The sequence below is a fragment of the Bos indicus genome, chromosome 21, assembly GCF_029378745.1.
Source record: "Bos indicus isolate NIAB-ARS_2022 breed Sahiwal x Tharparkar chromosome 21, NIAB-ARS_B.indTharparkar_mat_pri_1.0, whole genome shotgun sequence".
Classification (NCBI taxonomy): domain Eukaryota; kingdom Metazoa; phylum Chordata; class Mammalia; order Artiodactyla; family Bovidae; genus Bos; species Bos indicus.
The window spans coordinates 27170676-27196246 of record NC_091780.1 but is presented as its reverse complement, the minus strand read 5'-3'; the positions used below and the strand labels follow the sequence as shown (position 1 = coordinate 27196246).

General features: G+C 42.8%; 1 protein-coding gene and 1 non-coding gene across 2 annotated transcripts in view; both read right to left on the bottom strand.

Moving 5' to 3' along the window:
* CFAP161 (cilia and flagella associated protein 161) overlaps positions 1–25571 on the bottom strand; it is a 138426-nt gene that overhangs the window by 63490 nt on the left and 49365 nt on the right. The gene's annotated exons all lie outside the window — the stretch shown is intronic.
* On the bottom strand, positions 25355–25427 carry TRNAG-CCC (transfer RNA glycine (anticodon CCC)). The gene has a single exon. It is a non-coding gene; the product is annotated as a tRNA-Gly (tRNA).

Here is a 25571-nt window from a genome sequence, read left to right as displayed (position 1 = left end):
ACTGTAGCCCACCAGGCTTATCTGTCCATGGATTCTCCAGGCAAGGATGCTGGAATGGGTTGCCATGCCCTACTCCAGGGGATCTTCCCGACCCAGGGAACGAACCTGTATTTCTTATATCACCTACCTTGGCAGACGGGTTCTTTACCACTAGCACCACCTGGGAAATAAACTATACTTCAAAAAAAAAGAAAGACCAAGATTTGAATTTATGTATTTAATCTTCCTATTCCCCCAAATTTTAATGAAATGACCAAAAAATTTTGCTTTAACCTGGGAAACACCATATGGGCAGTAGCACCTTGGGAAAGTGGTGCTCTTAGCAGCAGTCCATCCAGTGAATCAAGCCTCTGCATGCTGGAGAGCTATAGGGCTCAGCCTGACCTCTTCTCCATCAATACTCTCCAGCAGAAGCCGTGAAGTGTGGGGCTCTGTGTGTGATGCATTTACTGTCCCAGGTGGGTCTCGTGTCTTCCTGGACTGTCATTCTTGCCTCCATTCTGGCCCCCCTCCTTCCCACTCTTCACATAGCTGCTAGAGTGCTCCTTCTAAAATCCAAGTTAGGGGACTTCCCTAGCAGTCCAGTGGTTAAGACTCCAAGCTTCCACTGCAAGAGGATCCCTGGTCGGGAAACTATTCATTAAGATCCCACATGCCTCCCAGCTGGCGCTAGTGGTAAAGAACCCACCTGCCAATGCAGGAGACATAAGAGATGTGGGTTCAATCCCTGGGTTGGGAAGATCCCCTGGAGGAGGAAATAGCAACGCACTCCAGTATTCTTGCCTGGAGAATCCCATGGACAGAGGAGCCTGGCCGGCTACAGTCAAGGGTCACAAAGAGTCAATCATGACTGAAGTGACTTAGCACGCATGCATGCACATGCTGTGAGGCGCTGCCAAAAATAAGCACAAAATAAAAGAAAATTTTAAAAGGACGATTTAAAAAAAATAACAGAAACAAAACCCAAGTCAGATCATCTCAGTGTCTCCTCAAACTCAACCATGGCTCACATCCTGCTCAAGGGAAAAGACAAAACTTACAAGAATCTGCGGGGCCCCATCTGATCTGACCGTGGCTACCTCTGTGCCCTAATCCCCCAGTGTTTCCCTCCCTCGCTCCCCACTCCACTCCAGCCACACTGATCTCTCTCTAGTTCCTTGAACATGCCAAGCTCTTAGGACCTTTGCCCCTGCTGTGTCCTCTGCCTAGAACACACTTGTCTCAGAAGCTCATTTTATTCTGCCCCCTTTTCCTTCTGGTCTCTGCTCAAATGTCATTTTGTCAGAAAAGCCTTTCAAGGTCTCTGTTTAAAATTATATTCCTGGGACTTCCCTGGTGGTCCAGTGGCTAAGACTCCATGCTCCAAATACAGGGGGGCATGGGTTTGATTCCTGGTCAGGGAACTAGATCCCACATGCTGCAAGTAAGAGTTTGCATGCCACAACTAAGACCTGGCACAACCAATAAATAAATATAAAATCTTAAGAAATAAAGTAAGAGTCCCTTACTTCCTTCATTCCCTATCTCTTTAACCTAATTCCATTTTTTTCCCACTTAACGTAGCATTATCTACCACTTTTTATTTATTTAGTGAAGAGGAACTAAAAAGCCTCTTGATGAAAGTGAAAGAGGAGAGTGAAAAAGTTAAAGCTCAACATTCAGAAAATGAAGATCATGGCATCTGGTCCCATCACTTCATGGGAAATCGATGGGGAAACAGTGGAAACAGTGTCAGACTTTATTTTGGGGGGCTCCAAAATCACTGCAGATGGTGATTGCAGCCATGAAATTAAAAGACGCTTACTCCTTGGAAGGAAAGTTATGACCAACCTAGATAGCATATGGAAAAGCAGAGATTACTTTGCCAACAAAGGTCCGTCTAGCCAAGGCTATGGTTTTTCCTGTGGTCATGTATGGATGTGAGAATTGGACTGTGAAGAAAGCTGAGTGCCAAAGACTTGATGCTTTTGAACTGTGGTGTTGGAGAAGACTCTTGAGAGTCCCTTGGACTGCAAGGAGATCCAACCAGTCCATTCTAAAGGAGATCAGCCCTGGGTGTTCTTTGAAAGGAATGATGCTAAAGCTGAAACTCCAGTACTTTGGCCACCTCATGTGAAGAGTTGACTCATTGGAAAAGACTCTGATGCTGGGAGGGATTGGGGTCAGGAGGAAAAGGGGATGACAGAGGATGAGATGGTTGGATGGCATCACTGACTCGATAGACGTGAGTCTGAGTGAACTCCGGGAGTTGGTGATGGACAGGGAGGCCTGGCATGCTGCGATTCATGGGATCGCAAAGAGTCAGACACGACTGAGCGACTGAACTGAACTGATATACCACTATATTATATATTTGTGTGTTATTTTGCTGTCTACCTTCCCTTTTGTTGTTGTTTAGTTGCTAAGTCATGTCCAACTCTTACGACCCCATGGACTGTAGCCCACCAGGCTCCTTTGTCCATGGAATTCTCCAGGCAACAGTACTGGAACGGGTTGCCATTTCCTTCTCCAGGGCATTTTCCCAACCCAGGGATTGAACTCATCTGCATTTGTAAGTAGGTTCTTTACCATAACAAGTAAAGTAAAAATAACAAGATAAGCAGTGAACACTGAGATGGGCAGCCCAGATCCCTCTTCAGGACAGATGGCCAGTGTCCCCTAGTGGCTGGATTTGCTGCCAGTGGTCAGCCCTCTTCTGAGAGAGGCTGGACTGATGAGAGTTGTCTTATCCAAGGCCATACTCCCTTCTTTGGGCTTATCACACCCCGTGACTGTTAGATGCACAGGTATGTTACTAATCCCAACTCACAGCTCCAGAGGGTCCTCCTAGTGTTAGAGCCTTCTTAAGACTGACTCAGCCCAGTTCTTCCCTCTGCCCGTCCTGCCAAGACACGGAAACAACCTAAGTGTCCATCAGTGGATGAATAAGGAAGCTGTGCTCTTTGTATATAATGGAATGCCACTCAGCCCTGAGAAGGAAGGAAATTTTTCCATTTGCAACAAAACGAACGACCCCTGAGGGCATTATGCTAAGCAAGATGAGTCAGAAAGAGAAAGACAAATACTGTAGGATCTTATTTATATGTGGAAACTATAAAAGCTGAACTCTCTAGTGTAGAATAGTAGTTACAAGGGTCTGGGAAGTGGTGTGGAGGTGGGGGTGGGGGTGGGAGTAGGGGGGTTGGGGGCTGGAGAGGGGGAAATTGGTGAGATGGTGCTTATGTTGTAGCCCTGCGTTCTGGGAAACAACCTCACTTAGAAGGATAATGCAGATAGTGAAGTACAGTTTATTACACTGGCTGGCCCAAGACAGCGTCTCCTCTTAGCCAAGGACCCAGACCAGTTTTTGTGAAAACCTTATATACCCTAAGTGTACGTGCCCAAACCCACCTCCCCAAATTCCCTGAAACTAGTCTGAACAAAGGAAAAGAAAGATACAATCAAAGTTCGCCCGTGATTCATATGCCTTAAGCCCAGGTAGTTAACAGGGGACAATTATCAATAGGCCTGTGGTCATACCCCAATAAACATAATAGAATGTATAATTGCATACCGTTACACAGATAATTAGGGTATTCTTTTAGGCATGGAGAGTCTAGATACTAGCTCTGGGGCTCTTCCTTCCGGGGGGCCTGATTTTTCAGTTGGTATGTCATTTCCATAGATACTGGGCATATAGCTCAAAGTCCACAGTCAGGCACAAGATGGAGTCCTGCTTTCAAGACAGAGCCTGTTCTGTCTGTTTCCTCCTTCATTTAGGAGGGAAACTTTCAACTAATAGATAAACAAGTCCCAGAGATCTAATGCACAACATACAATTTACAGCCAGCAAGACTGTATTATAAATTTCAAAGTTGCTAAGAGACTAGATCTTAATTGTTCTTACCACAAAAATGAAACGATAATTATATGAAGCAATGGAGGGGATGAAGAGAAACAGACTACTAGTCTCTCATGGCCCCTGCTAGTCACAGCATCCTGACACCACCAGCTCTTCCTACATGTTGAGATCCTCTCTATGAGGGAACTCTGAATGAATCCTTTCTTTATCTGCTCCCTTGTTCTCTCAAACATCCAACTTAATTACCATTTTTTAAAATTCAGACACCAAAAATAAAAACCATGCTCACTAAAGCAAGAAAAGTCACACTGAAATTCTAACTCCAAGAAGCTGCTCTAAAATCTTCCATGACCAAGCAATGACTTAAATCCTTGAGGAATCAGAGGTGCAGAGCCAATGCAAAATCTGTGATTACATGCAACCTCTCATAACTGTCCCCGAGGAGTAGTAGTCCATTAGTCAGGACTCTTCAGACTCTCCAAACCTGATTCAAATGAGCTTAGCAAAGTTGGAACCTATCAACCCAATTGTCAAATCATAGGAAAAGCTGGGTGGAGCTGGCTACAGAAATTAGTGGAACCCTGAACTCTTTTTTTTTTCCCCCTCTCATGGCTCCTTCTGCTGGTCTCATTCCCTTATGATTCACTTTTCACATTGACCACAGGACTCTGACGTTAAGAAAATCGAGCTTCTCTCTTCCAGATCCCATTTGAAAAATCCCATAAGAGGACTTTGCTTTCCCTGGCTTGGATCATACGTCCATCATTTTGGCCAGGAGGTCAAGCTCTGTTACCACATGACAAAGAAAAGGGCTGAGCAGACAAAAGCAGATGTCCACTCCAATTTACCGCAGTTGCATCCCATGTTTATATAGACATTGGTCTCTGAAAATCTGGTCTCAGAACTGTACTTTCTGGCTATTGTGGCCACAGAACATAAGATCTGGATCTAGTCATCGTAAATATCCAAGATTCCTTCATCTCTGCTCCATCCTCAGAGCCTCATGAGTCCTTTCTTAAGCAGGCAGGACTCTATACCATTGAGTTATTTCTTACAAAAGACTTTGTCTAGAATGCTGAAAGTTTATCTAAGCAGATTTTTTCAGGTTGGTTATAGCAGGATAAAAGTCATTGTTACAGATTCCGAGTGGACTTTCCTTCACTGATTCCAGACCAATGCAAGGAGCATCTCTACCATGAAATGCATTTATGATCATTTGTTGCTTTTTACACTGACTTCCACAAATTTGGGTTTCCTTAACTTTGGAAACCACAAACTTCCAGAAATGCTGACAAAGGGGGGGAAATGGAAGATGCTAGAGCAGTGAAGCATAAATCCCAGCTTCTCTCCTCTGCCTTCCACACTGGTCAGAAAGAGGGAAAGCTGGGTGGGCTGGAGAGAAGCTTGGGAACTATCACTAATATCCTCCAACTTGGAGTGACATTGACCTAAGCCAGCGATCGAATAGCTGGGGAAAATGTGCAAAACCCTTGCCAGTAGGAGGCCTGACTTGCCACCTGGGCAGCCAGTGGAGCTGGAAAGATGTCCAAGGGCTGCCAAAACAGTCTTCAGGCACAGAGCTGAGTTGGGAAAATGACATGAAGGTCAAAGATGGGTCTCTCACAGCCAGGAAACAGATGCACGCCCTCCTGCTTGTGGAGTGAGCCTTGGAAGGGTCCAGAAAACATTTCAGATCAAAGTCGAGTGCAGGCCTTGGGGCTAGGCTGCCCACAAACTGACATCTCCCCACCCTCAGGCCACAGGAAGGCGGACACAGTGAGCTATTCTCAGACTGTAGCTATGACGGGAAGGCAAGCAGGCTCCAACAATTTGGGAAGGGGAAAAATTCTGGAAAAAAAATAAAAGAGGCCTAATAATAAGTACCAAGGCCCAATATCTGCATAGGTAAATTCTTTCTTTCACCCTTCCAAAAAACAGAGCATTCCATTCTTGAGCCCAGAATACCTGAAAAGGACCAAACAGAAAAGAAAACAAAGGAGTCACAAATTCAAATGACTTCACAGACCAGATAAGAGACACAAATGCGTGACTCTGACCAACTGAAAATATGGGCTTCACACTTGTGAGTGCTGGGTCCTGGGGGTACTGGAGAGCCTGTCCAGTTTAAAGATGGGCCACCTGGGGCGAAGAGCTGACTCATTGGAAAAGACCCTGGTGCTAGGAAAGATTGAGGGCAGGAAGAGAAGAGGGCAGCAGAGGATGAGATGGTTAGATAGCATCACAAACTCAATGGACATGAATTTGAGCAAACTCTGGGAGACAGTGGAGGACAGAGGAGCCTGGTGTGCTGCAGTCCATGGAGTCAAAAAGAGTCAGACATGACTGAGGGACTGAAGAACAACAACGACAACCTATCCAATCCTCAGACCGTCTTTTCCATACAGAGACTCAGGCTCACTGAATCTACCTAGTTTTTCAAGAACAGCTGGATCTTTAACCCTCCAATTTTTAAAATATCAATAGGACAAATAAGTGGTGGGCTGCCATCTATGAGATCACAGAGAATCGGACACGACTGAAGCGACTTAGCAGCAGCAGGACAAAAAATATCAATAGGACAAACAAAATTTATCAGCTGCTGGATATGAATCATGAACCATCAGTTTTCTGATACCCTTTGACAAGTCATACTTACAAATATTGACCTAAAATACTATTTTTAAAGCAAATATGTTTTAGCAGTACATTAGAAGAATAATTTTAGATGACCAATCTAACCCATCCTTGGAATATATCTAGTCAATATTGCTGCTGCTGCTGCTGTGCCACTTTAGTCGTATCCGACTCTGTGCGACCCTATAGATGGCAGCCCACCAGGCTCCACCATCCCTGGGATTCTCCAGGCAAGAACACTGGAGTGGGTTGCCATTTCCTTCCCCAATGCATGAAAGTGAAAAGTGAAAGTGAAGTTGCTCAGTCGTGTCCATCTCTAGCGACCCCATGGACTGCAGCCCACCAGGCTCCTCCATCCATGGGATTTTCCAGGCAAGAGTACTGGAGTGGGGTGCCATTGCCTTCTCCTCTAGTCAATATTAGGAAATCTATTAATATAAGACATTATATTCACAGAAAGGGGGAGACAGCATAAGAATATACCAGTAAGCACTTGACAAGCTCCAATATGCATTTTTTATTTATTTTTTTTCATTTTTTATTTTTTTAAACATTCTTGATTTTTTTTCTGTTACTGAAACAGAAATGCTTAGATTTCCTAGACTGCTCCAGACTTTTTTTTAAATTTCCCTGTGCTATACAGTAAATCCTTGTTGCTTATCTATTTTATATTTTTATTTATTTTTAAAATTTTTGGCCATGCCACATGGCATGTGGGATCCTAGTTCCCCAGTCAGGGATCAAACCGGTGCCCTCTACAGTGGAGGCGCAGAAGTCTTAACTACTGGACTGCCAGGGAATTCCCTGGCAAGAGATAAAACCCAGCTCATGTCATCTGCAAATAGTTAGAGTTTTACTTCTTCTTTTCCAATCTGGATTCCTTTTATTTCTTTTTCTTCTCTGATTGCTGTGGCTAAAACTTCCAAAACTATGCTGAATAGTAGTGGTGAGAGTGGGCACCCTTGTCTTGTTCCTGAAATAAAAGGAATCCAGATTGGAAAAAAAGAAGTAAAACTCTCACTGTTTGCAGATGACATGATCCTCTACATAGAAAACCCTAGAGACTCCATCAGAAAATTACTAGAGCTAATCAATGAATATAGTAAAGTTGCAGGATATAAAATCAACACACAGAAATCCTTTGCATTCCTATACACTAACAATGAGAAAACACAAAGAGAAATTAAGGAAACAATTCCATGCACCATTACAATGAAAAGAATAAAATACTTAGGAATAAATCTACCTAAGGAAACAAAATACCTATATACAGAAAACTATAAAACACTGATGAAAGAAATCAAAGATGACACAAATAGATGGAGAAATATACCATGTTCACGGATCAGAAGAATCAATATAGTGAAAATGAGTATACTATCCAAAGCAATCTATAGATTTAATGCAATCCCTATCAAGCTACCAACAGTATTTTTCACAGAACTAGAACAAATAGTTTCACAGTTTGTATGGAAATACAAAAAACCTCGAATAGCCAAAGCAATCTTGAGAAAGAAGATGGAACTGGAGGAATCAACTTGCCTGACTTCAGAGTATACTACAAAGCTATCCTCATCAAGACAGTTTGGTACTGGCACAGAGATGGAAATATAGATCAATGGAACAAAATAGAAAGCCCAGAGATAAATCCATGAACCTATGGACACCTTAAATTTGACAAAGGAGGCAAGAATATACAATGGAGAAAAGACAATCTCTTTAACAAGTGGTGCTGGGAAAACTGGTCAACCACTTGTAAAAGAATGAAACTAGAACACTTTCTAACACCAAACACAAAAATAAATTCAAAATGGATTAAATATCTAAATGTAATACCAGAAACTATAAAACTCCTAGAGGAAAACATAGGCAAAACACTCTCTGACATAAATCACAGCAGGATCCTCTATGACCCACCTCCCAGAGTACTGGAAATAAAAGCAAAAATAAACAAATGGGACCTAATTAAACTTAAAAGCTTTTGCACAACGAAGGAAACTACAAGCAAGGTGAAAAGACAGCCTTCAGAATGGGAGAAAATAATAGAAAATGAAGCAACTGACAAATAATTAATATCAAAAATATACAAATAGCTCCTGCAGCTCAATGCCAGAAAAAGAGACAACCCAATCAAAAAATGGGCCAAAGAACTAAACAGACATTTCTCCAAAGAAGACATACAGACGGCTAACAAACACATGAAAAGATGCCCAACATCACTCATTATCAGAGAAATGCAAATCAAAACCACAATGAGGTACCATCTCACGCCAGTCAGGATGGCTGCTATCAAAAAGTCTACAAACAATAAATGCTAGAGAGGGTGCAGAGAAAAAGGAACCCTCTTACACTGTTGGTGGGAATGCAAACCACTACAGCCACTATGGAGAACAGTGTGAAGATCCCTTAAAAACTGGAAATAGAACTGCCATACAACACAGCAACCCCACTTCTGGGCATACACACTGAGAAAACCAGAATTGAAAGAGACACGTGTACCCCAATGTTCATCGCAGCACTGTTTACAATAGCCAGGACATGGAAGCAACCTAGATGTCCATCGGCAGATGAATGGATAAGAAAGCTGTGGTACATATGCACAATTGAATATTACTCAGCTATTAAAAAGAATGCATTTGAATCAGTTCTAATGAGGTAGATGAAACTGGAGCCTATTATACAGAGTGAAGTAAGTCAGAAAGAAAAACACCAATACAGTATATTAACGCATATATATGGAATTTAGAAAGAGGACAATGATGACCCTATATATTTGAGACAGCAAAAGAGACACAGATGTAAAGAACAAACTTTTGGACTCTGTGGGAGAAGGCAAGGGTGGGATGATTCGAGAGAATAGCACTGAAACATGTATATTATCATATGTGAAATAGATCACCAGTCCAAGTTCGATGCATGAGACAGGGTGTTCAGGGCTGGTGCACTGGGATGACTCTGAGGGATGGGATGAGGAGGGAGGTGAGGGGGGTGGTTCTGGATTGGGAACACAGCCCGTGGCTGATTCATGTCAATGTATGGCAAAAACCACTACAATATTGTAAAGTGATTAGCCTCCAACTAAAATAAATTAATTAAAAATAATTACAAGAGAAAAAAATAACAGCTCAGTATCTTAAGGAGAAACATAGAAGAAAAATTTTTAATTGACTCAAATAGGTGAAAAGTCCAGCGGTATCTTTGCTTTAGGCCTGGCTAAAGTGAGTGAAAGTCGCTCAGTCGTGTCGAACTTTGTGCGACCCCATGGACTAAACAGTCCATGGAATTTTCCAGGCCAGAATACTGGAGTGGGTATAGCCTTTCCCTTCTCCAGGGGATCTTCCCAATCCACGGATCAAACCCAGGTCTCCTGTACTGCTGGCAGATTCTTTATCAGCTGAAACACAAGGAAAGCCCAAGAATACTGGAGTGGTTAGTCTATCCCTTTTCCAGGGGATCTTCCAACCCAGGAAATGAACCAGGGTCTCCTGCATTGCAGGCGGATTCTTCACCAACTGAGCTATGAGGGAAGCCCTAGGCCTGGTTGGAAACCACGGCTTAAATAGGTCAGAACTGACTAGTTGGCCATGACTTACCTCTACTCTCTTCATGTTGGCTTCATTCTCTTCAACTGTCAGTGGGTTTTTCCTTTCATCTAGAAAAAGATGACTACAAGAAACTCTTGTTTAATTCCTATTTAAAGTTGGTGAGAGGGAATTCCTTGGAGGGCCAGTGGTTAGGACTTCATGCTTTCACTGTCAAGGGCCCAGATTCTATCCCTGGTCAGGGAACTAAGATCCTATAAGCCAAGGCATAGCAAAATTAATTAATAATTTAGTTGGTGAGTATAGAGGGAAAAAAAAAGAATGTCTCTCCCCACGGTTTTAGTAGGAAAGGTCAATTCTAATTGGCTTAGCTTGGGACACAAATACATACTGTAAATTAAGTATCTAGTTAGGGACTTGTATCTAGAACATATAAAGAACTCCTAAACTCAATAATAAAATGACAAATAACCCAATTAAAAGCTGGCAAAGGATCTGAGTAGACACTTCTACAAACAGCAAAAAGGTACATGGAAAGATTGTCAACATTATTAGTCATTAGAGAATTGAGAATCAAAACCCACAATGAGATGCCATTTCACGTTGACTGTAGTCAAAAAGACAGATAATACAAAGTTTTGGCAAGGGACTTCCCTGATGGTCCAGTGGCTAAGACTCTGCATTCTCAGTGCAGGGGGACTGGGTTTGATACCCCGTCAGGGAACTAGAACCTGCCTGCTGTAACTAAGACCCAGTGCAGCCAAATAAATATATAATTTTTAAAGTGTTGGCAAAAATGTGAAGAAATTGATACCTTCATACACTGCTGGTGGGAATGTAAAATGGTGCAGCCACTTTGGAAATCAGCTTGGCAGTTTTTCAGAAAGCTAAACTCAAAGTTACTATGGGACCCAACAATTTCACCCCTAGGTATCCACTCAAGATAAATGAAAACATGTTCACACAAAAACCTGGACACAAATCTTCATGGCAGCATCATTCCTAATAGCAAAAAAGTGAGGGAACAATCCGAGTTCCCTCAACAGATGAGTGGATAAGCAAATAGTGCAACAGACTATTATCCAGTCATAAAAAAGGAATGAAGTACTGATTTATGTCACAACATGGGTGAACCTCAAAAACATTATGCTCAGTGAAAAAAGCCAGACACAGAAGGTTACATGTTTTTATGATTCCATTATGTCCAGAGCAGACACAGAGACAGAAAGTAGATTAGTATTGCCAGGGGTTGGAGTACACAGTGACAGCTATGAGAATGTTCTGGAATTAGACAGTGGTGACCATTGCACAACTTTGTGAATACGAAAGTTATTGAATTAATTGCATAACTTTTGTAGTATGCAAACCATATCTTAATAAGCAAATTAATTTTTAAAAAATTTGTTAGAGTGACTAATTACACGATATATAAAAATGAATAGGTTTTCTGTAGAAATAATAATCAAGAATAAACCACACTGGGAGAAAATTTCCCATGGACTGTACCAACTAAAAAGATAAAATACCTAGTAATAAACTAGGCAAGAACTGTGCAAAACCTATACAAAGAAATCTTTTTAAAATACAAGTAAATGGAAAGACACATTTTGCTCTTTGATCGAAAACTTCTATTTTTCTTAGAGTTATAGCTGAGCTTCCAAAAACAATATCAAAAAGATTATTTTGAAACTCAGTAAGAAGTTAAATGTATCTGGAAAAATACTCCTGCAAGATAATGTTGGTAAGAGGGAATTACCCAAGCAATTTCTGAAAAAAACAGACTGGTGGAGGGACTGGAAAGAACTATCTCTAAGACATACTGATTAAAAAAGGATACTAAATATATGTGTGTGTGTGTGTGTGTATATATATATATAGTTTTACTAAAGACCAGAACAGAATAAAGGGCTCATGTGTGTGCTCAGTTATGTCCAATTCTTTATGACCCCATGGACTGTGTAGCCCACTCGGCTCCTCTGTCCGTGGGACTTTCCAGGCAAGAACACTGGAGTAGGTTGCCATTTCCTTCTCCAGGGGATCTTCCAGACCCAGGGATCGAACCCACGTTTCCTGCACTGGCAGATCGAACCACTCTGTCACCTGGGAAGTCCAAAGTGAAAGTGAAAGTCACTCAGTCATGTCTGACTCTTTGCGACCCCTGGACTAAACAGTCCATGGAATTCTCTAGGCCAGAATACTGGAGAGGGTAGCCTTTCCCTTCTCCAGGGATCTTCCTAACCTGGGGATCAAACCCAGGTCTCCCACATTGCTGGTGGATTCCTTACCAGCTGAGCCACAAGAGGAGCCCAACAATACTGGAGTGGGTAGCCTTTCCCTTCTCCAGGGAATCTTCCCAACCTAGGGATCGAACCCAGGTCCCCACATTGCCATCGGATTCTTTACCACCTGAGCCATCAGGGAACCCTAAGAATACTGGAATGGGTAATCTATCCCTTCTACAGTGGATCTTCCCAACCCATGAGTCAAACCGGGGTCTCCTGCATTATAGGCTGATTCTTTACCAACTGAGCTATCAGAGAAGCCCAAAGGATTCATAAATACACTTAATTACATATATAATTTAATTTACAATAAAAATGGCATTTCAAATTAATGTGGAAATTAGAAATTATTCAAAAATGATTTAGAGATAACTAAGTCTTTAGAGAAAATTAAGTTCAATCCCTGTTTTACTCTTTCTACCAAAATAAATAATAGAACAGATCAAAGCTTTAAACAAAAAGTAAACCATAAGACTTAAAATTAAGTATTGGAAAATCCATGGACAGAGAAGCCTGGTGGGCTGTATAGTCCATGGGGTCGAAAGGAGTCGGACACAACTGAGTGACTGAGCATACAATGTATTCCTATATTCTCAAAGTGATGAACACCCATGAAGTCCAGAGCCACAAAAAACAATAAAAACAAAAAAATTGGTTTGTATCATTATGCAAAAATGTGTGCCTTCTGTATACAAAAAATTTATCCAATAAAACAAAATACATGACAAGTTGGGTGAAATATTTGGAGCACATATGAAATAGAGATAATTGTTTTCATTTATGAAGCATGAATGCAAACTTTTTGAAAGCTCATCAATCTGATTGAAAAGGCAAAAGATGTGAAGAGATGTCACAGAAAAATAGACACAAATGACGAAATTAGCACAAACAAGTGTTCAACCTCATTTATGATTTTTTAAAAAAGGAAAAATTCTTTAAAGAGATGCTATTTCTCATCCTTCAGATTGGTGAAAATACAAATGCTAGCGGGGGTGTGAGCACCTTGGCATTCTTATCATGAGTGCATGAACGGATGCAACATTTTGGAATGGCACTATTGCAATAGCTACCACATTTTACTTCTTTGTGAAGTACATGCATGTCCCATGGCCAGGTATTTGCTCTACAATTACACAGACCAAAGATTACCAAGCTCTGTGTGTAAGTATGCCCATTGCAGTGCTGCCAGTCATAACAGAAAATAAGGCAAAAGCAGGACAAAAATCAATGGAAACAATGAAGGAATCCACCTGCAAAGAACAGATTAATTAGCACTGTGTCTTCCTGAGTCAGACCAGTCTTACCTCTGTCTAGGATTTTTCAGGAACCTCTATATGATTCTTCTTTTTAGAGTTGGCTGGGGGAGCATGCCATATGGGGATCTTAGTTCCCAGACCAGGGCCTGAACCAGTGTACCACTTCACCCCACAGTGGAAGCACAGAGTTGTAACCCCTGGACCGCCAGGGGAGTCCCTCTAAATGGTTCTTCCTGTGTCTTCTTCCCACCCCACTCCAATCTCAAATCCATTCCCCATTCTGCAGTCAGAGACATCTTTTAGAAATGCAAATTGTGAAAGTTCTGATTATTTTACACCCACACACATCCCGCTTGGCAGAGCTTCAAAGGCTTCCCATTGCTCCAAGATAAAACTCTGGCTTCTCAACACAGTGTATAAAGTGCTGCCACAGTCTGGTCTGCCTGCTCCCCCAGCCTTATCTTGAGCCACAGTCTAACCTCAGTCTCACTCCTTCAAACTTACAATGCTACCTTCACCCCTGGGCCTTTGAACCCACTCTTCCATCTGCTCCGAGGTTTCTATTTGTATGTAGGGGTGTATGTCTATATTATACTTTTTACTTTACGTGCTGTGCTAAGTTGCTTCAGTTCAGTTCAGTTCAGTTCAGTCGCTCAGTCATGTCTGACTCTTTGCGACCCCACGAATCATAGCACGCCAGGCCTCCCTGTCCATCACCAACTCCTGGAGTTCACTCAAACTCACATCCATCGAGTCGGTGATGCCATCCAACCAGCTCATCCTCTGTCATCATCTTTTCCTCCTGCCCCCAATCCCTCCCAGCATCAGAGTCTTTTCAAATGAGTCAGCTCTTCACATGAGGTGGCCAAAGTACTGGAGTTTCAGCTTTAGCATCATTCCTTCCAAAGAAATCCCAGGGCTGATCTCCTTTAGAATGGACTGGTTGGATCTCCTTGCAGTCCAAGGGACTCTCAAGAGTCTTCTCCAACACCACAGTTCAAAAGCATCAATTCTTTGGCGCTCAGCTTTCTTCACAGTCCAACTCTCACATCCATATATGACCACAGGAAAAACCATAGCCTTGACTAGACGGACCTTTGTTGGCCAAGTAATGTCTCTGCTTTTGAATATGCTATCTAGGTTGGTCATAACTTTCCTTCCAAGGAGTAAGTGTTTTTTAATTTCATGGCTGCAATCACCATCTGCAGTGATTTTGGAGCCCCCCAAAATAAAGTCTGACACTGTTTCCACTGTTTCCCCACCTATTTCCCATGAAGTGATGGGACCAGATGCCATGATCTTCATTTTCTGAATTCTGAGTTTTAAGCCAACTTTTTCACTCTCCTCTTTCACTTTCATCAAGAGGCTTTTTAGTTCCTCTTAACTTTCTTCCATAATGGTGGTGTCATCTGCATATCTGAGGTTATTGATATTTCTCCCGGCAATCTGGATTCCAGCTTGTGCTTCTTCCAGCCCAGCATTTCTCCTCACGTACTCTGCATACAAGTTAAATAAGCAGGGTGACAATATACAGCCTTGATGTACTCCTTTTTCTATTTGGAACCAGTCTGTTGTTCCATGTCCAGTTCCAACTGTTGCTTCCTGACCTGCATATAGGTTTCTCAAGAGTCAGGTCAGGTGGTCTGGTATTCCCATCTCTCGAAGAACTTTCCATAGTTTATTGTGATCCACACAGTCAAAGGCTTTGGCATAGTCAATAAAGCAGAAATAGATGTTTTTCTGGAACTCTCTTGCTTTTTTGATGATTCAGCGGATGTTGGCAATTTGATCTCTGGTTCCTCTGCCTTTTCTAAAACCAGCTTGAACATCAGGAAGTTCACAGTTCACGTATTGCTGAATCCTGGCTTGGAGAATTTTGAGCATTACTTTCCAGGCATGTGAGATGAGTCAATTGTGTGGTAGTTTGAGCATTCTTTGGCATTGCCTTTCTTTGGGATTGGAATGAAAACTGACCTTTTCCAGTCCTGTGGCCACTGCTGAGTTTTCCAGATTTGCTGGCATATTGAGTGCAGCACTTTCACAGCATCATCTTTCAGGATTTGAAATAGCTCAACTGGAATTCCATCACCTCCACTAGCTTTGTTCGTTGTTCAGTCACGTCTAAGTTGCTTCAGTCATGTCTAATTCTTTGCGACACCATGGACTGTAGCCTGTCAGACTCCTCTGTCCATGGGATTCCCCAGGCAAGAATACTGGAGTGGGTTGCCATTTTCTCCTCCAGGGGGTCTTCCCAACCCAGGGATGGAACCCACGTCTCCTGCAGCTCCTGCATTGCTGGTGGATTCTTTACCTCTGAGCCACTGGGGAAGCCCTTTTATTTTATACCTTCCTGTAATTAAAACAAAAAACTAAGGACTTTACTGGTGATCCAGTGGTTGAGAATCCACCTGCCAATGCAGGGACATGGGTTCAATCCCTGGTCCAGCTAAGCCCATGAGCCACAACTACTGAGCCTGCATGCTCTGGAGCCAGTGCTCTGCAAAAAGAAGAGCCTGAGAACCATGACTACAGAAAGCCTGTGCACAGCAATGAAGACACAGTGCAGCCAAAAATAAATTAATTAATTAAATTTTTAAAAAACTAAGAGATGTTATAAACAGTATTAAAGCAACAACATCATTCCTGTTATTTGCTTGTGTGCACGTGTGCTTAGTCACTTCAGTCATGTCTGACTCTTTGTGCCAGGCCCTTCTGTCCATGGGATTCTCCAGACAAGAATATTGGAGTGGGTTGCCATTTCCTTCTCCAGGGGATCTTCCCAACCCAGGGATCAAGTCCAGGTCTCCTGTATTGTAGGTACATTCTTGCATTGCAAGTGGATTCTTCACTGACTGAGCTATGAGGGAAGCCTCTAATTTAAAAAATCCTATTGAATAATTTGGCCCATCTTTTAAAAATCATCTATTTAAAGAAAAATCATAACCAGTCATCAAATTCCAATACCTGTTGAAATGGAAAATAAGGCATCTGGGAATCTATGAGTCAGGGGCTGGATTCATAGGGAAAGACAGAGGATCGCCCTGGCAGCTAAGTCTCGGTGCTGCCAATGCAGGCGGCACAGGTTCAATCCCTGGTGAGGGAACTAATGTCTCACAAGCCACATGGCTCAGACAAAATATGAGAAAAGAAAAGTCGTAACTAATACATTTCAAAAGCAAACTTTAAAAATTTACTAAAACAAAAATGCTAAAAAGAAAAAAAAAACAACATGCAATAGAGCATGCATAACACGATTTTACCCATGTTTAAAATTTTTTTTAATCATCTATAAAGTTACAGAAGAAGATACAAGAACCTAGTGCATGTGTGCTCAGTCCTGCTCAACTCTTTGCGACACCATAGACTGTAGACCAGTCTCCTCTGTCCATGGAATTCTTCAGGTAAGAATACAGGAGTGGATTGTCATGCCCTCTGTCAGGGGATCTTCCTGACCCAGGGATCAAACCCACATCTCTTGCATTGGTAGGTGGATTCTTTACCACTGAGCCATCCTGGAAGCTGCAAGAACCTAGGACAGTTTTAAACTTTAAGAAATGAGAATGGTGAGCTTGGGGTAGGAGGATGGGGCAGCAAGAGTATTTTATTTTTTGTTTTGTTCCATTCTGTATTTTTTTTTCCATTGAGTATTTTTAACGTTGAAATTTTTACTATAAGCATGTATGATTTTTAAAATTTATACAATTAGCTCAATCTTCTCTTTTAAACTTTCTGTAATGACATGGTCTTTCTCTTGTACTTTCCATGCTGCAGAACTTGGCTCTGGTATATCTGGAGTATGACAGGCCTGGGGCTGCCTCCCACCTGGGAGAGCCCCACCCAGGAAAGGACAGCAGTGGGCGGCTTGGGCCAGCTGTGTCAAACTTTATTTTCTTTATTTTTCATTTTTTTTAGTTTTACCAGTTTATTGCCACCAACCCATCTCCCTCCACCCTCATGCACACATGCTCAGTCATGTAACCCCATGGACTTTTGCAGGCAATAATACTGCAGGCTCCTCTGTCCATGGACTTTTCCAGGCAATAATACTGCAGTGGGTTGCCATGTGCCAAACTTTAGGAAGAAATGAAACATGCTCTTCCCCTTAAGGAGACTCTCCTCCTTGTCCCACCTTGCCTCTTCTCACCATTGAAGGTCAAGGGCCAAGACAAGGGTGTGGACCTCAGGGAAGGGGCCAAGGAGGCTGCTTAGCCTTTAATTCTGGCTTTGACCAGAGGAGCCAGGAGAGTTCTGTGGCTCACATGTGGGCCTGGGTAGCTCGCCAGGGACACTGGGTCCACAGAGGAATTTGGGCCCAAGGACCTCACTGCAAATAAGGGACACACGTCTGGCCTGATTCATTTTGCACAAATTTCCATACAAAACATGTAGGCATGGTTGATGTCATAGCTAATAGCCAGTGTCAGCTACAGAGTGTCCAGTCCAAATGACTCTGCCAGATGCCTCTTGCCAGCTCTTCTGATCTTCCCCACCGCCACCACCCAGACAACCCTTCCCCACCTAGGAAGCTGACAGTATGCACTGTGTCAACATGCACCCCCCCCCCCGCCACACACACACACACACACAGCCCTCTGGTTTCCTGTTGGGTCTGGCCAATGGAGATCCCAGAACAAGGGAAGAAGGAGAATGAGCTCAGGGTATTTGTATTCTAGGTTTGGATTTTCCAGGCAAGAATACTAGAATGGGTTGCCAGGCCCTCCTCCAGGGGAACTTCCCAACCCAGGCATCGAACCCAGGTCTCCTGCATTGCAGGTGGATTCTTTACCATCTGAGCCACCAGGGAAGCCTTTCTCCCTTTAAACTTACCTGCAATTAACTGTCTCTCTCTCTCTTTTTTAAGATTAAAGATTTTTTCTTTTTTCTCGTCCCACTATGTGGCATGTGGGATCTTAGTTCCCCGACCTGGGATCAAACCTGTGCCCCCTGCAGTGGAAGCACAGAGTCCTCACCACTGGACCACCAGGGAAGTTTGTTGATTGTGTCTCTCTCAAAGCACCTTCTGTGAGAGACTCTCTCCCTTCAGATTCCTGTGACTGGTCCCTTCTCTTGTCTCTTTGAGCTTACAAATTCCAGATTACTGCACTACTGCCTTAATCTCCACTCCTGTATAATCACCCTGTTTATCAAATCTTCCTCAAATTATCCAAATTTGAGTGTGCCATTCATTTTCTTTTGGGACCCTGCTGGATAAAATATTTATCTATAAAAATACCCGGGTGGGAGTTTACCTCTGGAAGTCATGCAAAGGCAAGAGCACGGGTTGAAAATGGTGAAGCCCACTGCAGGGGGAACAGGTTGATTCCTGGTTGGGGAACTAAGATCTTGCATGCCATGTGGTGAAAGAAAAAAGGGAGGGAGGGAGAGAGGGAAGAAGTGAGGGAGAGAGGGAGTGAGGGAGGGAGGGAGGGGAGGAAAGGAGGAAGGAAGAAAGAAAAGAAAGAAGGAACAAAGAAAGGAAGAAAAGAGGGAGAGAGGAAGGAAAGAAAGAAGGAAAGAAAGAAAGTGGTAAAGACCACTCCATGAATTGAAAACTATAGAAAATGTATGTACATGCCCATATCCAACCATCCACAAGCTCCTTCCTCTTAGGGGACTGGAAAGAACCCATAATCAGTGTGAGAAGACTGGTTCTCATCCAGTCCATATGATCGCCTGTGTGTCCTACACCGTCCCTGTCTGTCCAGGTGTAGGACATCCCCCTTTAGCTTCAGGGAACTTCTTATAGCCTTGGCTTTTGCACTGTCCAATGTGCATCTTGAAGTCACTTGATTTCTGCAGGTTCTGCATCCTTGCCACTGGTGCTGAGTGTTTCCAATGCTGGTTTTACCACAAAGAAATGGACTGCTTGATGCTTCTGCTCTGTCTTTCCAACTTGAGGGTCCATCACTGTGGTGTGGCCACTGCTCTCAGAAGAGGAAAGAAGCTTTCGTGCCTTCTGACAGGCTGACCTGTATAGGAGACAGGGTCTCCTATAGGTAAGCTCACAGATAACCACCCTCCTCATTAGCACTTCCTGTTGTTGCTCAATTGCTAAGTCCTGTCTGATTCTTCATGATCCCATGGACTGTAGCATGCTAGGCTACTCGCTTTCACTGTCTCCCTGGAAACATTAAATATCTCCAGCTAGGGATGGTGAAAAGAAGCCCAGGGCCATACCACTGTCCTTTGCTTCCTGTCTACAATGATGTAGGGAGAAAGAAGTTGGTCCAAATTCTCTAGAAGCTGGAAGTTCCTGCAGCCTTTTTCTTTTAGAAATACGCAGAGTTCTGCTACCTGGTAGGTGAGACCTGGAGTCCACATAAGAAGGTCTGTAAGACAGTATAAGAAGAAAGGGATTCAAATATTCATCTCTGGGGATGCCATGGTCCTGTAAATGAAGAAGCCTGAAATCTAACCTGATTCAGCCACTGATTTGCTCTGTAAATTTTGAGAAGTTATTTTCCTTTTCAGGCCTCCATGTTCCCTTTTGCAAAATGGGAGCAATTGAACAAGAATGTCTAAACTCTTTCAGAGTTACTGTTAAAAGGTTTAATGTGGGGATTTCCCTGGTGATCCAGCAGTTAAGACTCCGCACTTTCACTGCAGGGTGTGTGGGTTCGATCCCTGTTTGGGGAACTAAGATCCCACATGATGCATGGTGCAGCCAAAAAAAGTAAATAAATAAACAAAATCCTATTATGTAGCACAAGGGCTTCCCTAGTGGCTCAATGGTAAAGAACCCACCTGCAATGCAGGATCTGGAGACACGGGTTCAATCCTTGGGTTGGGAAGATCCTCTGGAGGAGGGCATGGCTCCTCCCCACTTCAGTATTCTTGCGTGGAGAATCCCATGGACAGAGGAGCCTGGCAGGCTACAGTCCATAGGGTTGCAAAGAGTTGGACACACTGAAGCAACTTAGCATTCACCCATGTATAGCACAGTGAACTCTACTCAATACTCTGTAAAGACCTACATGGGAAAAGAATCTAAAAAAAAACAGAGTGGATGCATGTATAACTGATTCACTTTTCTGTCCAGCAGAAAGTAACACAACTTTGTACATCAGCTATACCCTAATAACAATTTAAAGAGAAAGAAAATTGTAAGGCAATATTAAAAAAATATATATCTAATGTGATCATTAAGGAGGACTAGAATCTTCCTTTTTAGGTGTCTTAGACTATACAATATCACCTGTCCCGGGTGCTCTGTTCCCTGTCCTGAGACAGGGGAACAAACAAAGCTCATTTCTACTCAACATGGTCACTTTCCCCTACAGACCGAAGAAGTAATAAGGGAGCTACCAAGAATCAGTTCCATTGACTTTTCATGGTCCCTGACATCTGTGAACTCCTGGTTGCCAAATTGGGTCTTGACTTTTAGAGAAAGCTATGACTTTATTACACAAGGAGTTTTTACTTCCAAAGCTGCCTGTGTATTCAGACAGCAGTACAAATTAGTCACAGTGACTCTGTTCTGCATCAATGTTGGAAAACCGTCCCAAGTGAGTCTGGTACACAGGATGCTGGACCTAGTGGGCCATCCTCCCAGCACAGAAGGCATTGCATCACTGCAGGGCTGGCAAGTGAGGCTCTACAGGACAGGGGTGGGCGAACTTGCCTCCTCTCACAGGAAATGGGTGAAGCCCGGCTCGAAATTATTACTCAGACGTTTTTGTGCTGCGAAGGAAATGTCTTCTGATAGCACAAAGCAATTGGTTTCCTGTTGTGAACTGTGACTTTCTGGCCGGCCCAAGAATGGACAGGAAGGGAAAGGGTGGTTGTCCCTGGGAAGCCCTTATTTAATGAAAACGCCAGCTCCAGGCTTCCCAGGATACTCCAAAAGGCCAGAAGGAAGGCTGGAGGTTGGGGATAGGTCACATTAGTAGGAGAGGCAGTGTGAAGGGGAACAAGTTAGCTGTAGGACAGTTCAGTTCCACTGACGTTTGTTGAACAATTCTGTGTGCCTTACGCTGTGCTGCATGTGTTGGGTATACCAGAAAGCTCAGCCAGACCTCTCCCTCCATATGACAGTCTTACTGGTGGAAACTGATACAAAAATAACTTTTGAATAATATGATAAACACAAATACAGAGCTATCCAAGGAACTTCCCTGGTGGTCCAGTGGTTAAGATTTCATGGTCCCAATGGAGACGGCCCAAGTTCCACATCCCTGGTAAGGAAACTAGATCCCAAATGCAGCAATTAAGACCCACTACAGACAAATAAAATAAAAACTAAAATCTTAAAAAAAAAAAAATACAGAGCTATTCCACAGTACTATGGCAATATATTTTTGTACCTTTACAGCTTTCTCTTTACACCATTTTCACTCGGTTTCCCCTTGTCTGTAATGAGGGTAGGGGTAGGAATACAACTTTTTAGGAAATTTCTAAGATAGCAGTTTTAACTATTGAGCACAAATATATTCTAAGTGTTTCTGGTGCACTTTCTCATCGAATCCTTACAACAAGCCTATACTGAGGTTTAGAAAGGGTGAGGTTTAGAAAGGATGAAAATGTACTGCAGGTCACAATTAATAAGTGGCACAGCTGAATTCCAGCATCCTCTCTACTCTCCATTCTAGAGACTTCCTCCTTCAGCATATTTCGGATGATAGGATTTGCCGTAAGTCCCAAGTATGGTCCTGAGTCATCATTTTGACAGGGTGCACTATTCTGCTTCTGTTGGCCATCACTATCTTCATGGTTGATCCAGCCCCACAAGTCTAGGAATATCTACATTCAAGCAGTGTTACTAGGGAATCCTTGGTGACTCAATGGTAAAAAATACACCTGACAATGCAAGAGACTTGGGGTCGATCCCTGGGTTGGGCAGTTTCCCTTGAGGAGGAAATGGCAAGTCACTCTAGTATTCTTGCCTGGAAAATTCTGTGGACAGAGGAGCCTGGCAGGCTACAGTCCATGGGGTCACAAAGAACTGGACATGACTTAAAGACTAAATCAAATCACTGCAGTGTTACTACTACTGCACTGGTTTCTGAAGGGTGATGTGGGAACCCCAAACTTCACTTAGAGATTCTCCCAGAGGCCCCTAAAACAATACCTCACAGGACTTTATTTTACTGAAGAGCTTGGATAACTAAAGGGAATTAAAATGAGGGAAAGAAATTTCCAATGAAATGTTCTACCATCTTAAAAAAAACCCCTCTCACCCAGGAAGTAAAAAACCACCAGGGGGTGATGCCAGCTCCTAGGCTTGCTTCCTGTTTCTGAGCTTACCCTTCTCTTTTCTCCTCCCTGCTTCTAAGTCTCACTGGATACCCCCAAAGTGTTGCTGGCTTTGTCCTAGAACCTGCCATCCATTTTGCTCCCACTAGTAAGACACTAGTAACCTGCAGAGAAAGGCAGAGAATGGACCTGAGCTTTTATGCCCTGACTGCTGCTGGTTCTCACCCTTACAGCACAAATCCTTGCTTCTTTGTGCTTCTATACCTGTGTGCTGCATTAGATGGCTGGACAGGAAACAACATTCTTTGTCTGACTAAAAAAAAAATGACAAGTCTTATTCATGACAACCTGTTCATGCTGAGTGAACAGAAACAGACTCACAGACTTAGAGAATGAACTTATGGTTGCCTGTACACACTGCTATATTTAAAATGATAACCAACTGGTGGCTCAGTGGTAAAGAATCTGTCTGCCAATGCAGAAGAAATGGGTTTAGTCCCTGGGATGGGAAGAGCCCCTGGAGAAGGAAATGGCAACCTACTGCAGTATTCTTGTCTGGGAATATCTATGGACAGAGGAGTCTGGAAGGCTACAGTCCGTGGAGTCCCAAAAGAGTCAGACATGACTTGGTGACTAAACAACATCAAACCAACACAGACCTCCTGTATAGCACATAGAACTCTGCTCAGTGTTATGTGGCAGCCTGGATGGGAGGAGAGTTTGGGGGAGAATGGATACATGTATATGTATGGCTGAGTTAGTCATGTCCCACTCTTTGCAACCCCATGGACTGCAGCACGCCAGGCCTCCCTGTCCATCACCAACTCCTGGAGTTTACCCAAAATCATGTCCTTTAAGTCAGTGATGCCATCCAACCATCTCATCCTCTGTTGTCCCCTTCTCCTCCTGCCTTCAATCCTTCCCAGCTTCAGGGTCTTTTCAAATGAGTCAGTTCTTCGCATCAGGTGGCCAAAGTATTGGAGTTTCAGCTTCAGCATCAGTCCTTCCAATGAATATTCAGGACTGATTTCCTTTAGGATGGACTAGTTGGATCTCCTTGCAGTCCCAGGGACTCTCAAGAGTCTTCTCCAACACCACAGTTCAAAAGCATCAATACTTTGGCGCTCAGCTTTCTTTATAGTCTAACTCTCACATCCATACATGACTACTGGAAAAACCATAGCTTTGACTAGACTGACCTTTGTTGGCAAAGTAATGTCTCTGCTTTTTAATATGCTGTCTAGGTTGGTCATAATTTTCCTCCCAAGGAGCAAGCGTCTTTTAATTTCATGGCTGCAAGTCACCATCTGGAGTGATTTTGGAGCCCAAAAAAATAAAGTTTCTCACTGTTTTCACTGTCTCTCCATCTATTTGCCATGAAGTGATGGGACCAGATGCCATGATCTTCATTTTCTGAATGTTGAGCCTCAAGCCAACTTTTTCACTCTCCTCTTTCACTTTTATCAAGAGGCTCTTTAGTTCTTCTTCGCTTTCTGCCATAAGGGTGGTGTCATCTGCATATCTGAGGTTATTGGTATTTCTCCTGGAAATCTGGATTCCAGCTTGTGCTTTATCCAGCCTGGCATTTTGCATGATGTACTCTGCATATAAGTTAAATAAGCAGGGTGACAATGTACAGCCTTGATATACTCCTTTCCTGATTTGGAACCAGTCTGTTGTTCCATGTCCAGTTCTAACTGTTGCTTCCTGACCTGCATACAGATTTCTCAAGAGGCAGGTCAGGTGGTCTGGTATTCCCATCTCTTTAAGAATTTTCCATAGTTTGTTGTGGTCCACACAGCCAAAGGCTTTGGCATAGTCAATAAAGCAGAAGCAGATGCTTTTCTGAAACTCTCTTGCTTTTTTGATGATCCAACAGATGTTGACAATTTGATCTCTGGTTCCTCTCCTTTTTCTAAATCCACCTTGAACATCTGGAAGTTCATGGCTCATGTACTGTTGAAGCCTGGCTTGGAGAATTTTGAGCATTACTTTCCAGGCATGTGAGATGAGTCAATTGTGTGGTAGTTTGAGCATTCTTTGGCATTGCCTTTCTTTGGGATTGGAATGAAAACTGACCTTTTCCAGTCCTGTGGCCACTGCTGAGTTTTCCAGATTTGCTGGCATATTGAGTGCAGCACTTTGACAGTATAATCTTTTAGGACTTGAAATAGCTCAACTGGAATTCCATCACCTCCACTAGCTTTGTTTGTAGTGATGCTTCCTAAGGCCCACTTGACTTTGCATTCCAGGAAGTCTGGCTCTAGGTTGGTGATCACACCATCGTGATTATCTGGGATCTGGGTCGTGAAGATCTTTTACGATCAGTTATATAAAGATGAAGAGAAGTAAAGCTGGTCTCCACAAAGCTAAATGTCAAGCACACCATGGAGTGGTGCTTACACAATTCTGAGGATGAATCAAAGTTCAGATCTAAGGGAAAGACGTAGTTTGAAAAAACTAAGACAGAAGTTTGAAATAATTAGATGTGAGCAATGAAATCATTTAAACATGGAGTTGTCTTCCGAGATAGCCTGCAATTTACTTTTTTTTCATATATTTTTTATTTGACTGCCCCAGGTCTTATTTGCAGCATGTGGAATCCAGTTCCCTGACCAAGGGTTGAACCTGGGTCCTCTGCATTGGGACTACAGAGTCTTAGCCACTGGACCATCAGGGAAGTCCTCCATTTAATTTTAAAACATTTTGCAAGGGTAAAGAGATAATTCTTTAATGACGATGCATGTTGTAAAAATAATCATTATTTATATACATACATACATGCATACATACATACATAAATGTTGGACTATTTTTTCTATTG